Source organism: Emydura macquarii, unplaced genomic scaffold (genome assembly GCF_026122565.2).
Source record: "Emydura macquarii macquarii isolate MOO-44397 ecotype Brisbane River unplaced genomic scaffold, CSIRO-AGI_Emac_v2 contig_2948, whole genome shotgun sequence".
Lineage (NCBI taxonomy): Eukaryota > Metazoa > Chordata > Testudines > Chelidae > Emydura > Emydura macquarii.
In genome coordinates, this window is record NW_027133085.1 from 4,746,740 (window position 1) to 4,773,965 (window position 27,226).

At 45.1% G+C, this 27,226-nt stretch overlaps 1 long non-coding RNA gene across 2 annotated transcripts in view; it reads left to right on the forward strand.

Moving 5' to 3' along the window:
* LOC137167649 (uncharacterized) overlaps positions 1-27,226 on the forward strand; it is a 94,394-nt gene that overhangs the window by 37,691 nt on the left and 29,477 nt on the right. Inside the window, exon 3 of one of the 2 annotated variants that reach the window (XR_010924155.1) lies at positions 7,722-7,881. The exons of the other annotated variant lie outside the window; for it this stretch is intronic. This is a non-coding gene — a long non-coding RNA (uncharacterized lncRNA). Of the gene's footprint in view, positions 1-7,721; positions 7,882-27,226 lie in introns of those variants that run through there. 2 annotated transcript variants of the gene reach the window in all.

The window sequence follows — 27,226 nt, forward strand, 5'->3', positions numbered from 1 at the left end:
ATGTGCCATGTCTCTACCAAGGGGATTCCCAGACATGAAGAATGAATTAATTCTGCTTTGAGTAGTGTTCCTTTACCTGTTTTTTCAGTGGCTTCACTTTGCCATGGATGGGGTAACATGCCTTTTAGTGGATGGTTCCCCAGCTGCTTCTCTCAATCCACGAGCCCACTACCTTTCAGACCATGCAGATATTCTGATTAAGGTGATTAAGGCAGCTGTGCTGAGGGTAGAAGGTTACACGCAACCAATTATTTTTCCCCCCCATCTATAGCCTCAATAGCTTTCACTCTACCTCAGAAAAAGAGGTTAAACATAGAGGCCACAGTTTGTATAGTCAGTATGTAGAAGGCTTTAGGATCATGCCTATGATAATTATCATAACATACTAATTAGGGTTGAAAAATCTCTTAAGGTTGCATATGCTGTGGTGGGTTTTTATTTTCTTGCAAGATAACCTTTTTAATAATACATTGAATGCCATCCAAAAATCAATATTATTTAGTTAGAGATGGGATGGACTGAAATTTGGACACTGTATGAGCCAGCCAGGGTGGAAACCTTTTTAGCCCATCCCACTTCCGTTGACTGGGGGCAGGAGAGCCAGCCAATCAGAGCAGATGAGAGATGGGAGGGGGAAAAGCTGAGCATTGCAGTGGTATGGCATCTCCTGGAAGTTGGTGCCAGGGCAGCAGCCCTGCTTGTCTGCCCCTAGAACCAGCCCTGATTATCGGTCAAGTAGCCATGATCAAATTACTTTTTCAGAAGAACTGAGCAGTTGGTTTAAATTATTGATTAAAAAAGTGACTAAACTGAATAATTTGTACTATGTAGGTTTTGAATGTCTTAAAATAATTAAGTTCAAGGTTTACCTAAGGATTAAATCCGTACACTGCAAACTACTGGTCTCAAATCCTGTAGCAGTTTCGTACTGGTATGTTCAAGAAGATGTGTGACATTCCACAGTTGGTTGTGGATATTAACACACACAGTGGCCATGCAGAGATTGCCATGGTGAATAAATAATCAGTCAATCCATTACATAAAGGCCATTTTCACAGCAGGAGAGTGTTTTTGTCTAGGTATCTGTATGCTCATATCTCAACTGTTTTTTGTTTGGTTTTTTTTTTTTTCTAATGTGAGCTAGTGAATTGAAAGAACTGAATAAGTTTGTGTTTTGGGGTGGGAATGGGAAGCTTTGAAATATGCATATGATCACAGTGTTGTGTATAACCATAATGGGTAAATGTAACCAACAACAAAAATTAAAATAATCTCTGGACCAAATTCTGCTCTTACTTCAGAAAGATTACATGGGGGTTTGTAACTTGGGTTGTATAGGGTGTGACAGCTCTATGGCTTTCGTCAATATTATTTAGCATATTGACATTCCAGTTGAGTCAGTGCATGGATGGCAGACATTCAGGAAAATCCAAGTGCCGCAGGAAGTGACAATGGATATTCAGTAAGTGTCATTTGTCCCTCTGAGTCAGTTTTGAAAGCGTCCAGTGTGGTGGTTGGACCACTTGCCATCTTTAGAATGAGTCTTAAAGATGAGGCCCTGGTCACTTGTAGTCATTAAAAATCTCCTGGTAGTTTCACAAAAGCCAATGTATTAGCCTTGCTAGAAAATTGTAATTGGGGAAATAATTCTATTTTGTGTACCTCAACTTTCCCTGTGACTTCAGTTCATGATCATGTTCTTCAGTGTCTGGCCTGAAAGCAGGCCAAGTGTAGGGTGCCTGTTCTGTGCTAAATAGTTACTGCACTTTGCCCTAGAAGTGGATGCATTTCTGTAGTGGCTAAAATTATTGCCATATTTGTGCATGAAAGGCATAATATAAATGACCATTTTCATGGAAAAGGATGTCATTTTCTGAAGGGGAAAAGCATTTTAACTAGAAAAAGATACATATTTAGTAAATAAAGACTAATTAAAAAAAACTATTTGTAATATTTAAACACTAAGGAAATTGAAATGCAAGAAACTGGAACATGTATGAAGAAGAGCCATGTGGAATCTGATTGTTGCAAAATACAGAATTTATATGATCCTATGCTTCAGCTGTGAGTGAGACTAAAAGATACTCCTTTGAAGTCATGGTGTCAAACCAGCGTGTTTCAAAAAAAAACCCCAAAACTTATTACCCTTAACCACAAAACTGAATAAGATCTGCTGTAAAGAGCTCTTTTTTGCTTTGCAAAGGAAATTGAATCAATGTATGACAGTCTCTCACACCTTTAGGAAAATAAATCAGAGTGCAATGGGGCTATCATGCCACCCACCTTGATGAAGCCCATTTGTGTGTATAGTATGCAAAATGCCCCAAGTCAATTCCTCTGCTTTGTATATGAAATGGATCTTTGCGCCTTTCCTGATTAGTCAGCGCAAGTGGAAAACCATTCAACCCACAGCTGCCAGAGACTGTCACGGCATCCCTTAGGTAAAGATATTCTTTCGACCACCCTGGAAAGTCATTCCTGATCTAATAATAATAATTAATAAAAGTAACTACTCTGCTCTAACTTCTCTGCTGTCATTTGGTCTCTAGTGCTGGGCAAAACTTGGCAAGAAGTTTGGATACTTCAGAATTTGATTTCATGCCACATGGGAACAAAACAAAAGGAAATCTATCAATATTTCTTGTAAACGGGAACCCTCCTAAAATTTTGCTTGGGAAACACTGAAATAAGATTGCTCCCTGTGTTGGGGTGTAAAAGTCCCTCACTGGGGAACCAAGGGTTAACAAGCAGCTCTGCCCTGCCACACCTGCTGGACATACTCACAATCGGGCAGGACTCAAAAGGGAGTGGCCTAGCTCAGTCAGGACAGACAGAGCGAGGGTGTAGTCTTAAACAGGTAGTTCCTGCTGAGCTGCCACAGGTGCTCCAAGCTGCCTCAACCAGACTCTGATAATGAAGGCCCCTGTGAAGACCAGGAATGGAGAGCTGCAAATAAAGGAGAACCCCCAGAACCACCCCCCCCCCCCCGAAGTTAAAAAGCTGACCCCTGTTGTGACTTTGAAGGGGGCTGAGAAAGTGGTAGGAGGTGATCCAGGGAGCAGGCTTGGTGGTGTCCAAGCCCCAGGCCACACCTCTAACCAGCCAGTGACAGGGCCCTGGGTTGGAACCCTATGGAGCAGGGAGGGTCCAGGTTCCCCTACCTTTGGCTATGGACTCTTGCCGCTGGCCACCACGGTCACGGACTTTCACCCCTGGGTGATGGTGCTGGGCTCAGACACCTTACCTCTGCCACTTCCTCCTCAAAACAAAATATTTTGAAATGGAGATTCTTGTCAGTTTCATCATTGCCAGGAATGTCAGTTTCACTCAGCTGCTCTCTGGGCTCCCAGGAGTGTGCAGCTCCTGGGCAGACCCATCATGCAGATTGCTCCAGTGCTAAGGCCCCCAGAGCTTCCAGACTCCCAGGCTAGTTTACTCCCTGGGCAGCCCAGCAAACCAGTGGCTCCAGGAGTCTGGAAGCCATGGAGTCCCCAGCGCGGGGCTGTCCATATAGGGAGCTGCCCCAGAGCTGCAGGCCCTGGGCGGAGCTGGTCCCAGGATTTCCGATCTCCCAGCTCTACACTGGGAAGCTGGAGGCCCTGAGAGCCTTGGCTCAAGCCAGGGTCCTCAGGGCTTCTGGGGGCTCTGCTGCAGTTCTGGGAGCCAAGCCACCGATAGAGCCCTGGGCTTTCTGGCTTCCCATTCCAAGCAGGGACCCTGTAAGCCAGGGGTGGGGAATGTCCGGCCCGCGGGCCGTATAAGGCCCGCGAAATCATTTGGTCTGGCCCTGGCAAGGCAACCGCAGGGGGGAATTCGGCGGCGGCGCCATTTCACAGCGGCGGCGGGGTTCCGTGGGGGGAGGCAGTGCCTGCCGCCGAAACCCTGCCGCCGTTTGCCCCTTTTCGGCGGCGGACACTCAGCCATCTTCTGCGTACCACCATCAGGCTAATTTTTAAGTTGATCATTTTGTATGGCCCGCGAATGATGTTATAAATAGCCAATTGGCCCTTAGCAGAAAAAAGGTTCCCCACCCCTGCTGTAAGCCCTGACATGGCAGGACTGTCTTGGAGCCCAGCTGGAGCCTGGGCTCTGAGTTCTAGGTTCCCTGCTCTGCAACAGGAGCCTGGCAATACTGCCATGGAAGAGGGAACCTGCAGCCCCAATAGCCCAGGCTCGAGCCAGGGCCACCAGGCTTTCTGCTGTGGAGCCCTGAACACTGGCTGCCCAAGGGGTTTCCCACAGATTATCTGCCTATGGTTTTTGTCAAACCTGTCATAGATTTGCAGAAACTTCTCATTTCATTGAATTGGTATCTTTCTGCCCAAATGACTCCTGTCCTGAGCAAGATCATCCATAAATTGGTAGTGAGCCACTTCCAGCAGTACCTGACCTTTGCTGATATCTCAGACCTTTCCCTGTGAGACCTTACACCAGAACGCAGTCCGGAAGAGTCCTGACTAGTAGCTGGAAGATCTCCTGGTGTCTACGGACGGAGATGAATGCTGATGCGGCTTGATTCATTGTCTGCCCTTGAAACCATTGATCATAAGGTGCTGCTGAATGTGGCAGATACAGATGAGCGTGATATCAAATGGCAATGCTCAGTCCTATCAGACAGATCCCAAAGGTCATGATGGGCAGCTGCTCCTCCTGTCTGGTGTTCCATATGTGAGAGCCTTCAGAGCCCTCAATCTTCTCTCTATTCCTATTCAACAGTGCTTAATTTGTGCACCTTGGCACCTCTATGCTTGGCAGTTTATAGCCCTGGCCCCTCAGGCCTTGCTGCATCAGTTATGAATGTTTGTTTAAAAAAAATTGCTTGAGCCCTGGCACCTCTTTCATTACAAATTGAGCACTGCTATTCACCCTCTGTTTGAAATTGCTAGGAGTGTGAGTGCAGAATGCAGAGATACAGCCTACAATGACGGACATAGACTGATGTCACAAAGCTCTAACTGTCCCTTAAATCCTGGTCGGACAGTGGTGTTTCCCAGGTATCCTAGAAAGAAATAGTAGCCTGGATGAAAGTCAACTGGCTCAACTGTAATCCAGGAAAGACTGGGGTGCTGCTGATAGGAAGGTGGAAGAAACACTTTGCAGAGCTGGCAAATTCTACAGACTCATTCTCAAATGAGAGCATCTGACTACCACTGATCAAAGCTGTGTATAGCCTCAGAATCCTGCTAATCTCACTAGCTGTCACCCACAGTGTCTTTCCTCTTCAGCAAGTAAAAAGTTGCTACTTTCCTCTCAGGTGAAGAATTAGACCTGATCCCTTCATTTGTTACCTTCGGGAGACCTGTTACAGCTTACTACAATACCAGAAATGAATGCTGTGGAGAGGCACTTTATCCAATTGATGGCAGTCTGCATCCTAGGTGGGACAGGCTGATGGAAGCATATACAGTAATTGGTGCTCTGCATTGGCTCTCCGTTCATTGCAAGGAACTGGGCCTGATCTTTAAGGCCTATACTAGCCTAGGGATCCTCTTCTCTCTTCATTCTGTACCACAGAAACGATGACCAGCTGACTCACTACAGCTAGCAGATCCTCTGGGTTAGCCTATAGGGAAGCAAAGATGGAACCTTCTCAACTCAAGCTATCTAAATCCCCTGCCAGCAGAAATAAGGGTGAGCCCAAGTCTTGCTACATTCACAGCATGCTGCAAAACTCTCTTCTTGCTGAAGACATTCCCCAAATAACAGTGTGGAAGATGACACAGGTAGTGCTCTCCTGGAAAACAGCACTCACAAGCTAGAACAAGAGAGTATTAGGAGTACTGAGGAGTATTAGGATCCTACTTTGGAGAGAGCTTGTGATTCTTTGTCAACTGTCCTTCAAGCCTAGCTCTCAAGTCTGCCATAGGGAAAGGATATGGTTTTTGTTCCCAGCTGAACAACTGAGAGTTGTCCAGAGCATGCTAGGACATGGGGAGGAGGGCAGCTACCATTACAGCAGTGGGGGGGGGAGGGGCTAAGAAAGGAACCACTCCCAGTGGTCTGATCCCAGAACAACTGGGGGACACATTTTATGGTTTCACTAGAACTAGTCTGAACACTGGGACAGTGGCTGGAAACTGGGATGTCCGTGTAAAACTGGTGTAAGGGATATGGTCTATCGGATCCAAAGTTTCAAACTTCAAAAAATTAAAAAGGGGCAGGGGATGTTTTGTTTGGCTATTGAACATGAGCTATCTTAAAGTAGAGATTGTCCCTCCTTTGGAAAATATTCAACCTGTAAAGAGTGAGATGCGTGAGCCTTAGGACCCACTCTAGATGCACAGGGTACACCAATGCAGTGCATGCTTGGTCTTGCTTGAATGTCATCTGACCCTATCCAGGACTGTATAAAGAGTGACTTAGTGTGTCCCATAATTTTAGGATTACACGCTGAATACGGAATACATTGTTATAGTGGAGAGACTGTCGCTGGTACGCAAAGCCTCAACCAATTCTTTTCAATGGTTTCTAGAATCTGTGCACGGTTTAAAAAAAAAAAAATCCCTAACCATGTGTATTTCTCAATGTTTAACATAACATTCCCTTTTAAAAATCCATTTTTGAGTAAATATTTCAGAAGACCCAGTTTCTCAGAGTCTATATCTACTGTTGATATTCCAGTTCAATTCAAACTGCTAATTACAAAGCAGAACTAACAGAATAAACCACGATGAATTAAAAACTTTTTTTGCATCTGTTCAGCTTGTCTAAATAGTTTCAGTCAAAGATCATAGTAGAATAGCAGATCAAAGAATACAAATAAAGTCCTTTATCAGACAGCCAAATGGTCTCTAGTGCTTTCCAGTGTGGGAACAATCTAGTGGGTCTCTTGAGGCAGTACATATTATATTTCTTTTTACTGTGGGTGCCTTGTGCATGGATTCAGCTTCAGATTTCTGTTGCTGCAGGTAATCCTGAGAAGTTGAAACCTTTTTAGGACTATTGTGCTGCTGCTGAAAGTATTCAAAATATTGCAGAGATTTTAGTATTTGTAAATTTAATTCAAATGCAACATTCCATGGAATGTTTTTACGAGAAGGATGGCGAAAAAAGCGTCTGAACCCAGTTAATAAATATAATACTTATTTAACAAAAAAGATAGAACATAAATCCTTAATGATCCTATTATTTTAACAAGTCACACATGAGATGGTGTCTGTTACCAGGCATGAGTAGCAGAGACTGTCATGACGATGTGGCGGACAGCTTTTTCCAACTGCAGCAGGAGAGGGTTAATTTTTTTTGTGACTTGCCAAAAAATGCAGGTTCAGGTCAACTAACGCAATTCACAAATTTGGGTCAATTTTGGTGAATTGTTTCAATATTGGAAATGGTTGGTTTCGGCACTTATGAAATGAAACACTTTAACTTTTTGTTTCATTTTGGAATTTTACCACCCCCTCTGCCCCTACATCCCCCAATTTCTCCTCTGCAAGTTTGGTCACCAAAATGAAAACTTAGTTATATGCACAGCTCTGTTTGGAATTCTTTCCCAAGCCAAATTCAGACATTGAAGAGAACTGTTCCTGGTTTTCTCTATGGCAGGACAGTACACTTTTCCCTATGAAGAGTTGGGGCCTCCTTTTTAAATTGAACCAATATATGTTTAAGAAAAAGTGTTTGATGTCAATAAAAATTAGATTTTGATTCTGTCTCAGTGAGGGTAAAAATAAAGAAAATACTACATCTTTTATTGTTGAGAGCTGTTTTGTCCTTAACAGGAGGAGGAACGCTACAAGAGGAAGAAATGCTTAACCCTACAATGCCAAAGGCAACCCTCCTTGGAGGAAAAACATGTATGAGGAAAAGTGCTTAATCTAATCCTAGTCACATCTGTTCTGTCCTGGATCCACCTGACCAAGGGGAAAAGTGTCTTTGCACACCGACTCACCAACCTAGTGAGGTGCACTTTAGACTAGTTAAAAGGGGGACAGATGACAAAAGCCCACAGGTAAGCATTAAGGGGGGGGAAAAAAAGGCAACCTTAACAGAGGGGTAGATATTGGGGGGGTGGAGAAGAAAAATGGAAATTTACAATAGGGTTAAAGGAGCAACAAGATGGAAATCAGGGGTGAAATCTGCTCAACATCCTAGATGTCTATACACAAATGCAAGGAGTATGAGGAATAAGCAGGAAGAATTGAAAACATTAGTCCATCACTAAATTATGATTTAATTGGCATCACAGTCAGGCTCAAACTTGGGTCCAAACCTTTATGTCTACATGCAATTCTGCCTGATCCGGGCCTGAGGTGCAGGAACCCAGAAGGGGTGGAAGGTTGAAGCCAGAGTTTTGCAAATACTTGGTTGGGCCCAAACGTCGTCATTTTGCAGTGTGGGTGCATTCAGGACCGGGCCCCCTAGACTCTGGCCTGGAGAGATCCCCCAATGCTATCCCACAATCCCATGGGACAGCGTCCTTTCTATCCTAAAACTGGCTAATCATCTCCCAGGAAATGGAAGCAACCCTACTGGCTCAAGTACAGCTGCTTGGCATGTAACCCTTCCATTTTGTTTAGAATGCTTAGCTGCAAGCAGAATGAACCACCTTCTGCCATTGTAATGGCCACCGACATGAAGTCCTTTGCCAGCACGCTGCTAGCTGGTCGCAGGAGCACAGCCAGATTTTGGTTAATCTCTGGTGTGAGGCGAGCAAACAGTTCAACTTTAGCAAGAGTTCCAGCAATGACCACGCGTCGCAGCTAGCTGTGAAGAAGTTGGCAGCACTGGGGATTCGCTGGACTGGTGACCAGTGCAGAGAGTGGATAAAGCAGCTCAAGACTGACTACTAGAAAGCCAGGGATGAGAACTGCACCTCTGGGAACATGCTGCCATCGTGCTCCTTTTATGAGGCGTTTGACTGGGTGGGTATTGCACTGAGCCACACGTATGTCTCACCCTGAATCCAGTATAGGAGCAGGGGGGAGCCAGCAAACACCAGAGGAGGCTGCCAAAAGTGACTTTTGTACTCAAACCAGACCCTGAGGAGGCTTTGCTGTTGGAGCAGCTGCAGCATAATCTGGGTCTCTACTTGGAGGATCTTTTTGGTGCCCCTCCAAAAGAGTTGCCTGCCATGGAACTGGCACCAGAAACACAAGAGGCAAAAATAGCTCCTAACCCCAAGTGTGTTTCTGGTTCCATGTTTGTTGTTAATATAGGGATGGAAAGGACTTCCGGTTTATTGTTCAATGCAAAATGTATTGCAAGCCGCAGGCAGCAGCCTGCATCTGCTAATGGTGGATTGCACGCCAGCACCTTGGTGTAACCCACCACTATCCCCACCACATGGAATTCAAGATGGAGTAGCCAGCTTTCAGACAGTTTATAGTAACTCACTTCTGGGCCAGCATGGCTGCCCTCGTGCGTGTGTTGTGACACTGGAGGGTTGGGGGAAGCTACCCACAAAGCTCCAAATGAGCTTTCTTCATGCAAAAGTTCTTGACCCACTGCTGGCCATCCCAAGTCTGAATGACAATGTGATCACACCAGTCTGTGATTTGTGACACTGCTACATAAGTGCAGGTTTACGTAGGGGGCATCAACAGCTACAAAGAAAACACAAGCAGCATTGGCCAGTTCCATTCTTCCATGTCTGTCGTCCTCCTCCTCCTCCATCAGGCACCTTCGGAAGGTCAGAAACTGCTGCCAGCATGTCCTCCCATGTCTCATGGATGCTCTGCCCATTTGCTGAAACAGGAGTGAAAGCACAAGCAAGTGAAGCTCTTCAAATAGTGACTGCTTCATCTTGCTGGCTCTTGTGACAGTCTGTATCGCTATGTTCATCTGCACACCGACTCTATTGGAAAAGAAATGTGGCAAAATACACAATTTCCAGTAAGTTCTTGGAATGTATTGGGGACAACTTTTTGGTTCAGAAAGTGGAGAAGGTAACCAGAGGGACAGCCATTTTTAGACTTGATTCTGGCCAGCAGGTAGGAATTAGTAGCGAATATCAAGGTGGAAGGCAATTTGGATGAAAGTGATCATTAAATGACAGATGTCATGATTCTAAGGAAAGGAAGGAGTGAGAGCAGCACAATAAGGACAATGAACTTCAAAAAAGCAGACCTGACAAATTCAAAGAATTGGTAGGGAGGGTTCCTTGGGAAGAAAAAATAAGGGAAAAAGGTCAGGAGAGCTGGCAGTTTTTCAAGGTGACAATAATAAAGGCACAATCCCAAACTATCCCCATGTGAAGGAAAGACAGGAAGAATAGAAAAAGCCCTATCTGGAGCTCTTTAATGACATGAAAATAAAAAAGGAATCCTACAAAAAGGGGAAACATGGACAATGGCAAAGGAAGAGTACAAAAGAATAGCACAAGCATATAGCAACACAATCAGAAAGGCTAAGGCACAAAACGAGTTACACTTAACAAGGGACATAAAAGGCAATAAAAAGAGGTTCTTTAAATATAGTAGGAGCAAGAGAAAGATGAAGAAAAATGTAGGTTGTCTATTTAATGGGGAAAGAGAGCTGATGACATTAGGAAGGCTGAGGTGTTTAATGTCTATTTTGCTTCTGTCTTCACTAAAAAGGTTAATGGTGATCAGTTACTCAGCATAATTAATATTAGCAACAAGGGAGAAGAAACACAAGCCAAAGTAGGGAAAGAACAGGCTCAAGAATATTTAAATAAAGTTGGATGTATTCACGTAGGCAGGGCCTGATGAAATTCATCTTAGGGTACTTAAGGAACTAATTGAAGCAATCTTGGAATTATCTTTGAGAACTCATGGAGGATGGGTGAAGTCCCAGAAGATTGGAGAAAGGCAAACTTAGTACCTGTCTTTGAAAAGGGGACCAAGAAGGACCTGTGGCATCATAGATCAGTCAGCCTAACTTTGATACCTGGAAAGATATTATTCAACAATTTGTAAGCACCTAGAGGACAATAGGGTTATAATGAATATCCAGAATGGATTTGTCAAGAACAAATCATGCCAAACCAACCTAATTTCCTTCTTTTTTCTGGTGGATGGGGGAGGCAGTAGACATGTCTTGATTTTAGCAAGGCTTTTGACACAGTCCTATAAGCGAAATAGGGATATGCGATCTAGATTAAATTACTATAAAGTGGTGCACTCAAAAACTGTACTCAGAGAGTAGTTACCAATGCTAGTAGTTAGTCAGACTGGGAGTGCATATCTAATGAGGTCCTGCAGGGGTCAGTCTTGGGTCCAGTACTAGTCAATATTTTAATGTAGTATTTTATATTTTAATATAGTCAATGACTCAGATGATGGCATGGAGCTAATTCTTACAAAATGTGCAGATGACACCAAGCTGGGAGGGGTTGCAAGCACTTCAGAAGATAAGAATTCAAAACTAGCTCAACAAATTGGAAAACTGGTCTAAAATCAACAAGATGTGAAATTCAATAAAGTGCAAAAAGTACTTCACATAGAAAGGAAAAATCAAATGCATGACTACAAAATCGGGAATAAGTGGCTAGGTGGTAGTACTGCTGAAAAGCATCTGAAAGTTATGGTAGATCAAAAATTGAATATGAATTAAAAATGTTATGCAGTTGCAAAAAAGGCTAATAACATTCTGAGCTGTATTAACAGGAGTGTAGCATCTAAGCCATGGGAGGTAATTGTCCCGCTCTACTCGGCACTGGTGAGGCCTCAGCTGGAGCACTGTGTCCAGTTCTGCACACCACACTTTAGGAATGATGTGGACAAGCTGATGAGAGAGTCCAAAGGAGAGCAACAAAAATTATAAAAGATTTAGAAATGACCTATGAGGAAAGGTTTAAAAAAAAAACTGGGCACATTTAGTCTTCAGAAAAGAAGACTGAGGGGGGACCTGAACTCTTCAAATATGTTAAGGGAGGTTTATAAAGACTGTGGTCAATTGTTCTCTGTGTTCACTGAAGGTTGGATAAGAAGTAATGGGCTTAATTTGTAGCAAAGGGAGAGTTAGGTTAGATATTATGAAAAACCTTCTAACTATAAGAGTATTTAAGTTCTGGAATAGGCTTCCAAGGGAAGTTGTGGAATCCCCATCATTGGACGTTTTTAGAATAGGTTGGACCTGTCAGGAATGATCTAGGTTTACTTGGTCCTGCCTCAGCATAGGATTCTGGACTAGATGACTTCTTAAGGTATCTTCAAGCCCTACATTTCTCTGATTCTATGAACGGAAAACCCCCTTCCATTGATGTTGGAAGCACCTACACTACAGAGCTCCAGGGATGCTGTTGCAAGGCCAGAACTGTGCAATAAGATCCAGTTACCCACACAGAAAAAATCTCAGCTATTCTGCTCAAACGGGAAGTGTATTTGGCTGTGAAGAGTAGCACTGGTCAGGCTTCAAGAGCAGTGGAGCTCAAATCACTTTAGAAATCAGCAAAAACAACAAGAGTCCTGTAGCACCTTAAAGCTTTCATCAGTTGCAGCTCATGAAAGCTTATGCCCGCAGAAATTTGTTAGTCTTTAAGGTGCTACAGGACTCTCATTTTTGCTGTATACAGACTAATACGGCTACCCCTCTGGAACTTTAGAAATTAGGTAGCACACCTGTGAATTCTGGGCCATCTATGTGGTGTGTCAGTCCCATCCTAATGCTCCTTGCTCCCTTGTCATCCTGGCTCTCTTGGTAGACATGCAGTCATTGGCTTTCCCACTGCAGCTATGGAGTAGTAACTTGAGAGTGGGAGTTCATGTCTTGTGGTGCTTCCTGATCGCTCCCTCCTCTGGCCTGAAATCATCCATCACCAAAGTGATAGAGAAATATTGGGCTCATTGTTGGGGGAGACTGTCAGTGCCTCCCTTTGTGGGGGGGAGGTGCCAGATATTCTATGACTCAGTATCTGCTGACCCTTTTAATGTGATAGAACAAATGAACCAGAGACTGAGGACTGGTTGAGAATCTGCTAGCTGAGTTTCAATTCAGGTAAGATGATGGTAATGTTGACATGTTGGGTGCGGGGAGGGGCAAAACAACCAGAATTGGTGGGAACTTATGTTGCGACCGCTGATTGAAAGATAGATCATGGGTGGTCCTTTATGCAGATGAATGGGATGGGGGACAAGGAAGCCTCCCCCCCCCTTCACTGCTCAGATAAGTCATGCAGAGCCATGCTGTCTCCCCTCCCTGCTGTCTGAATTAAGGCATAGATGCTATAGGCACATGCCTATGGCTCCAGCTCCTGTAATTATGTGGTAACTTGAGAATCTACGCTTTCATTTAAAAAAGTATGTGTCTAGCGTTTATGGATGGAAAGAACATCTTGTAGTTGTGACCTGCATGGAACTGATGCAGTGATTTCTCCCTGTGTCTGCAGAGAGCCTGAAACAGTAGCTGTGAGAGGAGTGAACTGCCCCTGGCCTGGTGGGTGACCCTGGGCAAATCACTCCATCTCTGTGCCTTGGGTCCCCCATCTGTAAAATGGAGATAATGATAGTGACCTCCTTTGTAAAGCCTTTTGAGATCTATTTATAAGAGCTGGGTGTTAATGTTGCTCTGGGAGGGCCCCCACTTTTGAAACAGGATTGCAACTTACAGATCTTGTTAGATGCCAGGCTGCTCCTGGATGCTCAGGTAGTTGTGATGGCTAGTAGCACTTCTTTTCCATCTGCAGCTAGGGAGAGGGTTTCTTTCAGAATTGAATCTTCCCACGGTTATCCATGCTTTTGTCACTCCAAGATTATAGTATTGAAATGCCTCTTACATGGGGCAATATAATAAGACCACCCAGATGCGGAAGCTGATGCAGAATGTGGCTGTCTGCTTTATTAAGAAGAATTTCATACTGGGAGTGGCACATGATGCTTGTCATCTGCACTGGTTGCCCAAAGGGCTTCCAAGTGGAGTACAAAGTGTTGGTTTTATCTATAAAGGCTTAAAAGATTTTGGACCTTGTTAACCAAGAGCCCACATATCTCTCTCTATATGGCTGCATTTGAGAGCAGCAGAGTTTCTTGACTGGAATTCTTTAAATGTTAAACATGTGGAAGTTGCTGGATGGGCACAAGAAGGCCACTTAGTTTGAGAACCCTTGGTCTACCAGAGCCTGGATTTGTAAATCTTCTGAATGAACATGATGCATCTTTTCTCCTAGGGCGGCATTTAGGGACATGACTGATGGGTTTGCTTGAATGAGTATTTAGTGGGGTTAATAATTTTAGTTTGTTTGAGGCATAGGAGCAGTTTATTGTATTGTTTTATTGACTCTTCATGTTGTGACGGTACGTTTTAATTATTGTAAGGGCACCCAGGGCAGGCGAATGTGCCTTTATTATTCCTAAGTCAAAATATATATTCTAAATAGACTTGAAGTAAACAGAGAGCCCAAACCTCAGTGTCTGCTCACAGGGGTTTCCTTGAGCTCACAAGAAGGGTGGAACATTCTGCTTGGTGGAGAAGGGGGGAGCATTTGACTCATGTAAACTGCTGTGTCCCAGAGCACAATAGCTTTGCCTCTATTATGGCAGAACCAAGAAGGAGAGAGAACTAGAAACAGATTGAGTTATTTTAAAATAAACACAGTACCATACAGTACAATACAAATATAATAGGATGCCTGCAGACTATTAGCCAAGAAACATTTTATTCATTCATCTTTTGGTTTTTATGTTGTGATGTGTGAGGAATCATTTGACTCTACGTATTTCATTACATCTTAATACAATTGTGTGTCACATGGGTGTGACAGGGTGTAAATACATGGTATTTTATTATATCTTCTGTTTCCTGATGGAAATTCAGACTTTCAGTATTGGAATAGTTTTGATGGTCAGGGAGGTATTTTCTGTGAGTTCTAAGGGTAAATAGCAGTTCTGAATTGTTTCATTAGCTTTGCTGTTAAGATAATGTCAACATGCAAAAACCACTTCAGGGCATTTTTGCTAACTAGTGTTTATTCTGCATCCTTTAAATACCTCTGAGGAAGTTAATGTCTTAACCATATTAAGTGGTTAGAGTTATCAATAAAACTAGCTTTTCATACATGCCATTTTTTAACTATTACTTATGTTCCATTACTCCATGTCCTTTTTTGTAAGCCTCTTTTCATTTGGAATCAGTATGGTGGGGTTTTTTTGTAAACTCAGTCTCGTTTTAATAGCCAAACAGTAGTACTCGTATTTTAACAGCCATATCAGATAACACGACACATAAGAATTTTCATTCACAGTCAAAACTGTTGTTCTTTGTGAAAAGAAATGGCAGAAAGACAAAGCTGTGTACCTAGAGCAAATTCTAAGCCCACACATGCTAAGTGACCTGTGAACGGAAGGTTAGTTCTGGGTTAAACCATTAATACCAGAGGAGACGCATTCAGGGCAAAAAAATCTTAGTACAAGATTACTGGAACATTAGGCCTTTTGATGAATTGTTTCAGTGAAGCTGACCATTGATAACTGTCTAATCTGAAAGTGCAATTTTAAAAATATTTCATTGACTTGGGTTTTACTGTAACGTGTTTTCCTATGCAATTAATACTTATTCAGTATTCTGTCAATTTTTATGATCAACTGAAAATTATTAGATTTTTAAAATGTACTAGTATTTAGCCATAAAGTTATTCCATACAGTGGTTGCCACTATACAATATAGTAGGAAGAGAAAAACAGAGGACAAAGAGAAATGGATCCTATCCAGGATAGGCTTAAGAAATTGTGTCCTGCAGATTTGTTGTTACTGCTGTCTGAAACATTTCTATAAGGGTTTAAAAACAGGATATTGCTGACCTGGGGGACATATAGCATCATATTAAACTCTGACTACCCTGTTCCAAGCATCTCTACCATTAAATTAACGTTTTATTGAATGGATTGAAGGATTGAATTAATTATAAGCTGTATCTTTTTATACATATAAAGACATCACAATGACAGCTAATGTTGCATGGGGAATAGAATTTGCAAACTTTGAAGCTACAGGCAAGGAAACTTGAGTTAAAGGAGAACCATCATTAATTGTTAGTAGTCGTAATTAGATCTTTCACTCCAGCTTCCAGGCACTAGAGGGTGAGGCATTTACAAACTAAGATCTTGATCCTGCAAGCACTTACTACTGGTTGTAAGTGGTTCCTGACTATTCATGGTAGTAAGCACTACTCCTAGTAAAATGTTATGATGATTTACCTTTTGAGGAATGTGGTTACGGTTTTTGGAGAAGTCTGGGTTCTTCTTCAAGTGCTTGCTCATGTCCATTCAGAATTAGGTGCGTGCGCCCCTCATGCACCAGTACCAGAAATTTTTTCCCTAGTGGTATCCGTAGGAGCAGCTCTAGTGCCCTCAGAAGTGGCATGTGAATGCGCTCGTATATAGGGTGCTGCCGGCCCCCCTCCCTCTCAGTTCCTTCTTACTACCCGTGATGGTGCTGGAACGCTCTCTTGCTCCTGCAAGCTTCAGTATTCCTAGTGGTTCTTTGCTTTATATAGCATGCATAGTTGTTGTTTCAGAGTTTATTATCTAGTCGTTAGCGGTTGATTAGTTAGTAGTGTACCCAGGGTCGGGGCATGCCCCCCTCCCCAGGTTTTAAATCCTGTGTTTCGTGCAAGAAGCCGATGCCAATGAGCAACCCGCACCAGAGCTGTTTGAAGTGCCTGGAGGAAACCCACCTTCGCAAGAAGCGAAAGATCTGCAAAGGGTTTTGCCCTCAAACCAAGAAGGACCGGGACATTAGGCTCAAGGCCCTTCTCGTGGAGTCGGCACTTAGACTGGTATTGGAGCCGCGATCGGACTTGGCGCCCAGTACAGCGGCATCGACTAGAAGTGCTCCTCCGGTGTTGGTGCCTGCATAGCACCATTTGACATCACCAGCACCAAAAAAGAGAGAGGCGCATACTGAGAAGGAGCCGAAGTCAGCTAAGAAGAGCTCGAGAACCGTGGGGAAAGCTGATTCGGCCCTGAGAATGCCTCCGCCCACAAGGGTGTCGAGCCTGACTCTGGTACCACTGCCAACTCCTGGGAGTGGCAAAGGCCTGTGCTGCTTACTGGTCCCTTCTACACCTGAGACCTTTCAGGCAATGAAGGATCTGTTGGCCCTGCTGGTGCTGCCTACACCACATGAGGGTAGGGCAGGGCGCTAAAGCTCAGATACCCAGGCCTGAGGCCAGTTGAAAGGAAAGCCACCGCTGGTTCCACCACCGCCTCTCCCTTCCTCGCCGGTTTCACAGCAGTTGCCAGAATCTCAGAACCGCTCCCTGGTACCGCATCAGCATGGGTCAGGGTTGAGTCTTTGGTCGCCGGGGGACAGGTGCCAGTCACCGGAACATTGGTACTGATCCAAAGAACTCCAGCGTCAATCTCCAGAATGCTGTCACTCCCCAAGCTCCTGGCACCATTTCACAAGCCCTCACAGGGAATCTCTGGAGCCCTGGCACCACGAAAGTCCCTATAAGATACCTAAGGACAAGACACAGTCAAGGCTTGAACAGCGCTCGGGCTCTCGGCAGTGCTCCCCATCACCTGAATCCAGACACTTCAGAAACAGTGCAGAGAAGCACGCGGCATCGACACCCCCTTGATTGCCAATTTTAGTTCTTTGGATTTGGGAGAAGTGGTTGTCCCCTGAAGGGGCAAGCCTCCAAGCAACCCATTGGGTTTCCCATGCTGCCACAGGTTGGAGGTTGGCCGCAAGGACAATGGCCAGGTCCCCGGCAATACTGGAACTTGTGGAGGTTCCCTGAGGCCACAGTGACATACGCTCAGATGTCTGCGAGCACCTCGGTACCGCAGTCAAAAGGCCTGGATGCGGCACCGGAGGCAACTATTGGGGCAGACCGGGCAGATTCTCTTTCGGCCAGTCCCTCAATAACCACCCTGACCGGGGAGGAAGATCCAGCCCCCACTCAGATTCCTGCCTTCTCATCCTCCTTGCCAGACAAGGCTATGGTGGGGCCCTCTCATGCCACCCCTCTGGACAATTACAGGGCGCACCAGGACCTGATAAAGCAGGTAGTGGCAACCTGGGCCTCAAAATAGAGGAACTTTCTGAGTTGATGGATTAACTCTTTGGAGTCCTGGCATCTGTGGCGCCCTCCAGAGTAGCCCTCCCAGTGCACGATGGGGTGCTGAAGCTCGCCAAAGCATTGTGGCAGACCCCAGCCTCCCTGCCCACCAGATCCAAGTGGGTGGAGAAGAAATATTATGTGTCTGCCAAGCAGTTTGAATACTTACACACGCACCCATCCCCAGGTTCACTGATTGTGATGGCAGGTAATGAGCGTGACAAGCAGAGACAAATGAGCTCAACACCCAAGAATAAAGAGGCCAAAAATTAGATTTATTTGGCTGCAGGGTGTATTCAACAGCGAGCCTGCAGCTGAGGATGTTCAACCATCAGATGCTCTTAGGCTGTTACCATTATAATATCTGGCAGTCACTGGAAAAGTTCACCAGCTCCCTCCCACAGTCTTCCAAGCAGGAGTTTGAAGCAGTCCTCAAGGAGGGGAAGGCATTAGCCACAGCCTCCCTACAGGTGGCATCGGACACAGCGGACTTGGCGGCGTGGGCAATGGCATCATCAGTGTCGATGAGGAGGGCATCATGGCTGCAATCATCTGGTCTTTTGATGGAGGTCCAGCAATCCATCCAAGACCTCCCGTTTGATGGTTCTGCCCTCTTTGCACACCAGACTGACTCCAGGCGGCATGGGCTGAAAGACTCAATGGCCACTTTGAGATCGTTGGGCCTCTACACCCCGACTTCATCCAGGAGGCACTTCAGGCCCTCTTAACAGCAGCGCTTCAGGGGTCAGGTCCGAATAGAGCTCTACAGGAGGAGGCACAAGAACTATAAGCACAGTCAGAGCAATTTGCCAGCCTCGACCTTGAGATCCGGGCTGAGCTGCCACCCTTCAAAGGGAAAGCAATGCTTTTGAAGGTGTGCCCAAGAGCGGCCTACCAGACTCCAGTCAGGATCCATGTTCCCAATTATTTTCTTCCCGCGTAGCATCTTTCCTCCCTGCTTGGAGGGCCATAACTATGGCCCACTGGGTGCGAAGCACAGTGGCTTTTGGCTATACCCTTCAGTTTTTTTCACTCCTGCCTTCCCGCCCTCCCTCCTTGACCCTCTTCCGGGGCCCCTCTCACAAGCAACTCCTCGTTCAGGAGGTGCAGGCCCTACTGCATATGGGAGCGATGGAAGAGGTCCCTCAAGCATTGAAAGGAAGGGGCTTTTACTCCCATTACTTTCTGATTCCAAAAGCCAAAGCAGGGCTGAGGCCCATCCTAGACCTGTGGGCTTTGAACAAATTCCTCAAAAAACTGAAATTCTGTATGGTCATCCTGGCAGCTATCATTCTCTCCGTGGATCTGGGAGACTGGTATGCCGCTCTCGATTTAAAGGACGCCTCTTTTCATATTGCTATCTTCCCGGGCCACAGGAGATTCCTGCGATTTACTGTGGACACCCAGCACTACTAGTTCGTGGTCCTTCTGTTTGGCTTCTCCTCCACACCACGTGTATTCACCAAATGCATGGCAGTAGTAGTGGCCCAGGTGCAGGGGAGTGCAGGTTTTTCCTTACCTGGACGAGTGGCTGATCCGGGGTTGGTCATGGGGGCAGGTCCAACACAGCATCGAGATTGTGAAGGTCGCCTGCTGGTCACTGGGCCTGATAATAAACAAGCAAAAATCTATATTTACACCAGTTCAAAGGATGAAGTTCATAGGGGCAGTCCTGGACTCTATGCAAGCCAGAGCACTCTTGCCCATGGACAGATTCTTGACAATGTCAGGGCTCATAGCCTGACTAATGGCCTACCCCGTCACCATGGCAAGAGTGTGCCTCAGTCTCCTGGGGCATATGGCAGCATGTACATGCATGATCTGGCATGCCAGGATGCGACTTCGGCCACTCCAGTTTGGCTTGCCACAGTTGACTCCCCAGCGAGACATTCCTTGGACAGAGTACTCGCGATCGCCCCCCTCACCCTCCATGTACTTACCCTTGCCATTACATGCCAAGGTTCCAGCCACCATGATAGGGAGGTTTCTTTCATGGACCACAGACAGATCCTTCATTAGTATCAGATGCTTTGGATGTGGACTGGGGTGCCTGCTTTGGTGCCCTAGGGACCCAATGTCTCAAGTCTAGGAAAGAGTCATCTCTCCACATCAACATCAGGGAGCTCAGGGTGACTCGCCTGGCCTGCAAGGTATTCCTACCACACCTCTCCAACGAAGTGTTGAGAGTCCTTACGGACAACACAATTGCCATGTACTATATTAACAGGCAGGGGGGAGCCAGATCTTCAGCACTCTCTTGCAAGACCTTGTGTCTCTGGGACTTCTGCATGAGCCACAACATCTATCTGGAAGCAGTGCACCTACCTGGTCTGAAAAATGCTCTGGTGGATCGTCTGAGCAGGACATTTTGCTCTCACCATGAGTGATCCCTACCCAGAAGGTAGCTAACAGCATTTTCCAGAGGTGGAGAACTCCCCAAGTAGACCTATTTGCTACCAGGGAGAACAGGAAGTGCACCCAATACGGCTCCCTCATAGGATTGGGGGATGCATCCCTGTTGAATGCTTTTCTCCTATCATGGACGAGGGTTCTGTTGTATGCTTTTCCCCCGATACCTCTCATACACAGAGTCCTCGTGAAGATCAAATGGGACAGAGCGCAGATCATCCTGATAGCCCCGGCAAGGCCCAGGCAGCATTGGTATGGGATGCTGTCAGAATGGTTGATGGCCAGGCCCTGGTCACTCCCGCTGAGACCAGACCTTCTCTTTCAAGACCAAGTCAACTGCTACGTCTGGATCTGATGACTTTTGCACCTCATGGTGTGGATGCTTCGTGGTTAAGCAGGGATGAGCGTCACTGCTCGGCCCGAGTGCAGAGAATCTTTTTGGAGAGCAGGAAGTTGTTTATGAAAGCATCTTATTTAGCCAAATGGAAATGCTTTACCGGCTGGGCTATGGCTCAAAACGTTTCACCAATGAAATCCCCTAGTCACATGATCCTGGACGATCCGCTTCATCTGAAGCAGGAGGGCTTGGCCTTCTTGTCTATTAAGGTGCACCTGGTGGCGATTTCGGCCTTTCACCCTCTGATCCAGGGCAAGTCAATTTTCTCTCATGGGATGGCGTCCAGATTCCTCAAGGGCCTGGAGCAACTTTTCCCACCAATATGGGACCCAGTCCCTCAGGGGTCTAAACCTCATCCTCTCAGGACTTAGAGCACTGCCATTTGAGCTGTTGGCTTCTGGTTCCCTCACGCATCTATCCCGGAAAGTGGCATTCCTGGTGGCAATCACCTCGGCACGAAGGGTCTCGGAGTTAAAAGCCCTGACCTCAAAGCCGCCATACACGTTTTTTTTTTTTTTCCAAGGACAAGGTGCAGCTTCGTCCTCACCCATCCTTTCTGTTGAAGGTCGTTTTCCCCTACCATGTCAATCAGAACATATTCTTGCCAGTGTTCTTTCCGAAGCCCCACAAATCCAACGGGGAGAGACGTCTTCACATGCTCAATGTGAGGAAGGCATTGGCTTTTTACATAAATAGGACTAGGCCCTTCCGCTGCGCCACACAGCTTTTCATTGTGATCACTGATGGGATGAAGGGATGTTTGGTGTCGTCTCAGCAGATCTCCTCCTGGAGTACAGCCTATATTCGGACTTGCTATGAGCAAGCGGGAGTCATGCCCCCAGCTTCCTGTCCACCCACTCCACAAGGGCACAGGCATCTTCAGTGGTGTTTCTGGCACGTGTGCCCATTCAAGACATCTGCAGAGCCGATACGTGTTCCTTAATACACACGTTTACGTTCCCCCTATGCCATCATGGCGGAACGATGCTGGGTTTGGCAGAGCGGAGCTGCAATCATCACGTCTATGAACTCCTGCTTGCCTCCAGAGGCACTGCTGGTAAGTCTGAATGGACATAAGCAAGCACTCAAAGGAGAAAGAACGGTTACTTACCTTGTAACTGTTGTTCTTCAAGATGTTGCCCATATCCATTCCATAACCCATCCTCCTTCCCCTCTGTTGGAGTTCCGACAAGAAGGAAGTGAGAGGGAGGGGGGCCGGCAGTGCCCTATATACAAGTGCATATGCATGCCACTGCAGGGGCGCTAGAGCCAGCCCTACGGATACCACTAGGGGAAAAATTTCCAGCACCGATGCATGCAGCATACACACACCTAATTCTGAATGGACATGAGCAACACGTCTCGAAGAACAACAGTTACGAGGTAAGTAACTGTCCTATTTGAGGCATTAGGGTTGCATACAACAGACTAATATTAGTGAAAATACATACTAAGGAGGGGTTAGTACACTATAGTAAAATTGATTATGCAATATAGATATGCTGTTTCACGACGAGAGATGGAAAGTGTACATGTGTTTAATAAGGAATTAGTGTAATGTTTTCTGCAGGCTTTTAGGCTATGGCTACACTGACGGCGGCAAAGTCGCCGCCGTCAGATGGATTGCTCTGGATCGACTGAGCGGTCAATGAAGACCCGCTCAGTCAATCCAGAAGTCAACGTACTAAGACCACCCCCGCAACTGGCGTAGCGCTGCATTGACAAGAACGCAGTTCCCATCGGCGCAGTGCAGTGAAGGCAGCGCGCGGAAGAGGAGCCCAGAAGTCGATGGGAGTTATGCAAGTTTTTTGTGTAGCTTGCGTAACTCCCGTTGACTGCTGCCGAATCCCGGAGGTAAGTGTAGATGGGGTCTTAGTGAGAAATTAAAGTAACAGCACTAACTGCCAGCTGGGAGGGGAAAAGATTAACTGCAATCCTAGCGGTAACAAAAGATGTGAAAAACAGACTAAATCTCCATACAGATTTCATTCCATTGTAAAATTAGATGATTTTGAGATTATAGCCAAGAGGAATCTAAAATTCGAGCCCAGCTGTGCAAACTTTACTCATGTTTGTGAACACCTACTCCTACAACTAGTCTTACTGACTTCAGTGGAACTACTAACTACTTCTCTCAGTGTTCACCAGCATGAGTAAGGGCTGCACAGCTGAGCCCTTGCTTAAATAATAGTACAAGAAACAGAAGGATAGGAAATGACACTTGGTTCATTATGCCTGCCCTGTTTGTCTTCCTGTCTGTTTGATTTCCATCCTTGCCTTTCCAAACTTATCTTCAAATCTGCAGAACTCAGTAAAGCTTCATGCTTCATTGACCTTGTTTGGTAACTTTTATTAGCCCTTTAACTTAAATAGTTTTACCTCAACCCTTATAGTTTTGCTCCCTAATTTTATTGGTTTTTAGCCAGCTTTTTATTATTTTATATTATTTTAATGAAAAAGAATATATGTTTAGCTGTTTGAATATTATTTAAAGTGAACTCCTTTTCTAGACGAGTTATTCCATGCTCTATCTACACTCAGGAATTGTAGACCTAGTTTACTTAGATATTTTTTGTTAATACAAATGATTAATAATAAACTATACTGTCTGGATGTCCCAGTCATGGACCAGTATCCCATTGTGCTAGGTGCTCAGTAAACACAGAATAAAAATTTTGATTGCCACGTATAGGAAAGTGATTGCTCACTAATAAGGACTGTGAAGAACATAGAGCTACTAGTAGGTGCGTCAGTTGGTTTCCTGGTTTCCAGCCCACTGCACTGTCCCTAGGCCAAAGGGTATGTTGACAGAGAAAAGGATGATGATTCGTTGTTGCCTGTGTACCATCCAGAGGTTCAGTTTTGTGTTGGATGATGAAGTGAGGCACAGAAGACCATGCTCGCTGCAGGTTCGAATGTTGAATGATTCTAGCAAGACTCTAGCAAGTGCTATGAAGCACAATGCAGGCTGCAAATGGTAATTCTCAACACTTTATAAATCAAAGATGAATGGATTTTATGGGAACAGCAAAAAACCAACAAAATAAAACAAAAAAACCCCTCCCTAAATGCAAGACTAGCCTCCTACCAAATTTCAAAGTCATGTTGCAAACCAGGAAGACATTAGAGATATTAAAAACAACACAAAAAAAGGTTGAAATTTTTTTATAATGAAAAGTATAAATCAACCATAATGTAAGGATTGCTCCTGCTCCTCCTTTAATAGCCTCTTCTAGTTCTTTTAAATATAACAACGACGTCATATTTTTCAGGGGTTTCTAATTCTTCTATCAACCTAGTCATCTGTGCCCATGATGACAAGCTAAGCTAAGGGTATGTCTACACTGCCGAGTGAAGTCCCTTTCTTTCCCCCAAACAAACAGGAAAACTATTTTCGTCATCGTCCCATGATGCAAGGCTGCTTCCCCTTCCCTTCTTCCCCCAAACAAACAGGAAAACTATTTTCGCGCCGTTTTTTTAACCCAGGTGCTCGCCATTGCTGCGGAGACATGGAGCCAGCTCAACTCTGCACTATTATTGTGAGCTTCACAAATACATCACGGCTTATCATTGAGTATTTTTGAAGTAGAGCAAGAAGCCAAAGCACAGGCAACAGCAATGTCACCGAGGTCGCCCTGCTACAAGCCATCGAGCAGAATAATTCCTGATTGCTGCAGGCTGTAACGAGTCATCTGCAGTCTGTGGAGCGCAGGTTCTGGTGCAGGGAAACAAGCATAGACTGGTGGGACCGCATCATTATGCAGCTGTGGGATGATGACCAGTGGCTGCAAAACTTTCATATGCAAAAGGCAACTTTCCTAGAACTGTGCTTGGAGCTGGCCCCGTCCCTGAAGCGCGTGAACACTCGCTTGAGACAAGCTCTGATAGTGGAGAAGAGAGTTGCCATCGCTCTCTGGAAGATGGCAACCCCTGACTGTTACCGCTCAGTTGGGAATCAATTCGGAGTCGGTAAATCTACAGTAGGCACCATCGTGATTCAAGTATGCAAGGCAATCAATAGACCTCTGCTACGAAGGATATTGACTTTGGGAAACGTGCAGGACATAGTGGAGGGATTTGCCACGATGGGGTTCCCAAACTGCAGGATGGCCATTGATGGGACGCACATCCCTATCTTAGCGCCTGCACACCTAGCGACCGAGTACATAAACTGCAAGGGTTACTTTTCCATGGTCCTGCAGGGCCTTGTGGATCACCAGGGTCGTTTCACCGACATCTGTGTGGGGTGATCTGGGAAGGTGCATGACGTGTGCGTATTTCGTAATTCGGGGCTGTTCTCTAATATGCAGGCGGGCACTTTCTTCCCCGACCAAAAAATTCACATGGGGGTGTGGAAATGCCCAGAGTGATCCTGGGGGATCCTGCTTACCACTTGCTCCCTTGGCTAATGAAGCCGTACACCGGGCACCTTGACAGCGACAAGGAGTGTTTTAATAACAGGTTAAGCACTTGCAGAATGGTTGTAGAATGTGTGTTTGGTCGTTTAAAGGGCAGATGGAGAAGTCTCCTCGCTAGGCTGGACATGAGTGAAAAGAACCTCCCTTCGGTGATATCTGCATGCTGTGTTCTTCATAATGTGTGTGAAGCGAAGGGGGGAGAAGTTCCCCCAGGGTTGGGCTGTGGAGGCAGAAAGACTCGCTGCCAATTATGAGCAGCCAGATGCTCTCCTCCAATCCCTCCATAAAATCTACTGCCATTTAGCCCTAAAAAAGTTAATTTCCTCTTGTAAGCTGTCTACCTCCACAGTTGTTTTAACTTTTCATTTGTATTCTATTTGTCTTTGGTACATTGCAAGTTCCTTGGGCACAGAGCTTGTCATCTTACAAAATGTGTTTGTAAAGTGCGGGGTGTATATAAATAATTATAAAATTGACTTTGTAAGAACTTAGGGTTTGTTCTTCCTTTAGTTACATGCCTAACATCTATGGATGCTACCTGGAGTCACACAAGTTTAGCTGTGCATTCCCTGCCTCTCATTTATCTGTTACAGTACAGTAATTAAAAAGTGCACACAATTAATGTAGCATATGAGACTAAAGTATTAGCAGAGTAATGCATGTTCAAATACTTGTCAGTTGTATGTTTTTAAAATGCATTTACCGATATCTGATTTCTGATAATGTATTCCAGAAGCAACTCTGCCCAGAATTGATTTCTACAAAGCAATCCAATTGCTTTCACTGGTATTTGCGCAGGTGCATTATCAAGACAAGTTGACAGAAACCATGTTTAATCATATAAGGCTATATTATGTCAGTTAGGGACTTTCTTACATTGGGACAGATGCAGAATGGTGTGCCCCAAGTGGAGATCCAGGAGGAAGTCAACTTGCTGCAGGAGGAGCACACCTGCTGTTAGGCCCTTCAATGAATGCAGAATGCTTTCCCCTGAACACCTGGCCTTTACCCTGGGGATGGGACCATGGTCCCACTTCTTCCTTATCCTCTTTTGGGATGTCCCATCATGCACCAGGAAGCAGTATCTACCTGTCAGGTTGGGCATGGACTGAAATCATGCCCAGATATTTATTGTGCTTGGGACTCAACAGGAATACTTTGCTTCCCCAACCCCCACAGAACAGTTGAGCATCATCTGGCCCCAAGGTATTCCTGAGGTAGCTATAATGTGTGATGTAAATATTTGGTAACTTTTCTTTTATATACAAAGCCATTGTCATATTGCCTTTAATTGTTTGGATGAGTGGTGTTTGTTTCAAAAGTGGCAAGCTGCATATCTAGACCCTAAAAAGGTTCATGGGAGGCTATAAAATGGTAACAGGCAACACTAGCATCTATATTTACTTGTATAAAGTCACTGCTGATCATAGAGAATGAAACAGAGTCTAGAGATGTTTGTAACTATTCCTAAAAAGTCAGTATATGCTTTTAAGATTACACTGCATGCTTTATATGATATTCTGACACATCCCACTAGTAAAACCTTTGAGCACCACAACAAATATTTTCTCCATAAAAAGCCCTTTCTAAAGTTTAGCAGCATTTGCTCTGATAAGTGAACAGTTCCACTTTATTTAGATGTGCCTCTGTGTTTTTCATCAGCAGCAACAGTTGCCCAAAAACACTGTAATCTGAAGGGAACATGAAACGAAAAATACCCATAACTTGACTTCTACTAGCTGCCTGGGGTCCTCAGATTCAGGATCATAGAATCACCTCTAATACTAGTCTCTTAGAGAAAGTCTAGCTCTTAAGTTTCGATCAGTTAACTTACAAATTAGTAGCTTGGGCTAGGTGTTGGAGAAGCTGCCCTTTCTTATGGGAGAAGATTTGCAATTTCAGCTTGAAGTCCAGCTTTGTTTTGTTTTTAATATGAAAAGGGAAGCATGATGATCCTTTGGATCCCTGCAGCGCACTGAAGTGAGAGCACCTATTGTTTCATGTTTTTGGGGGGAGGCACTCTGTTTTGGATTGATG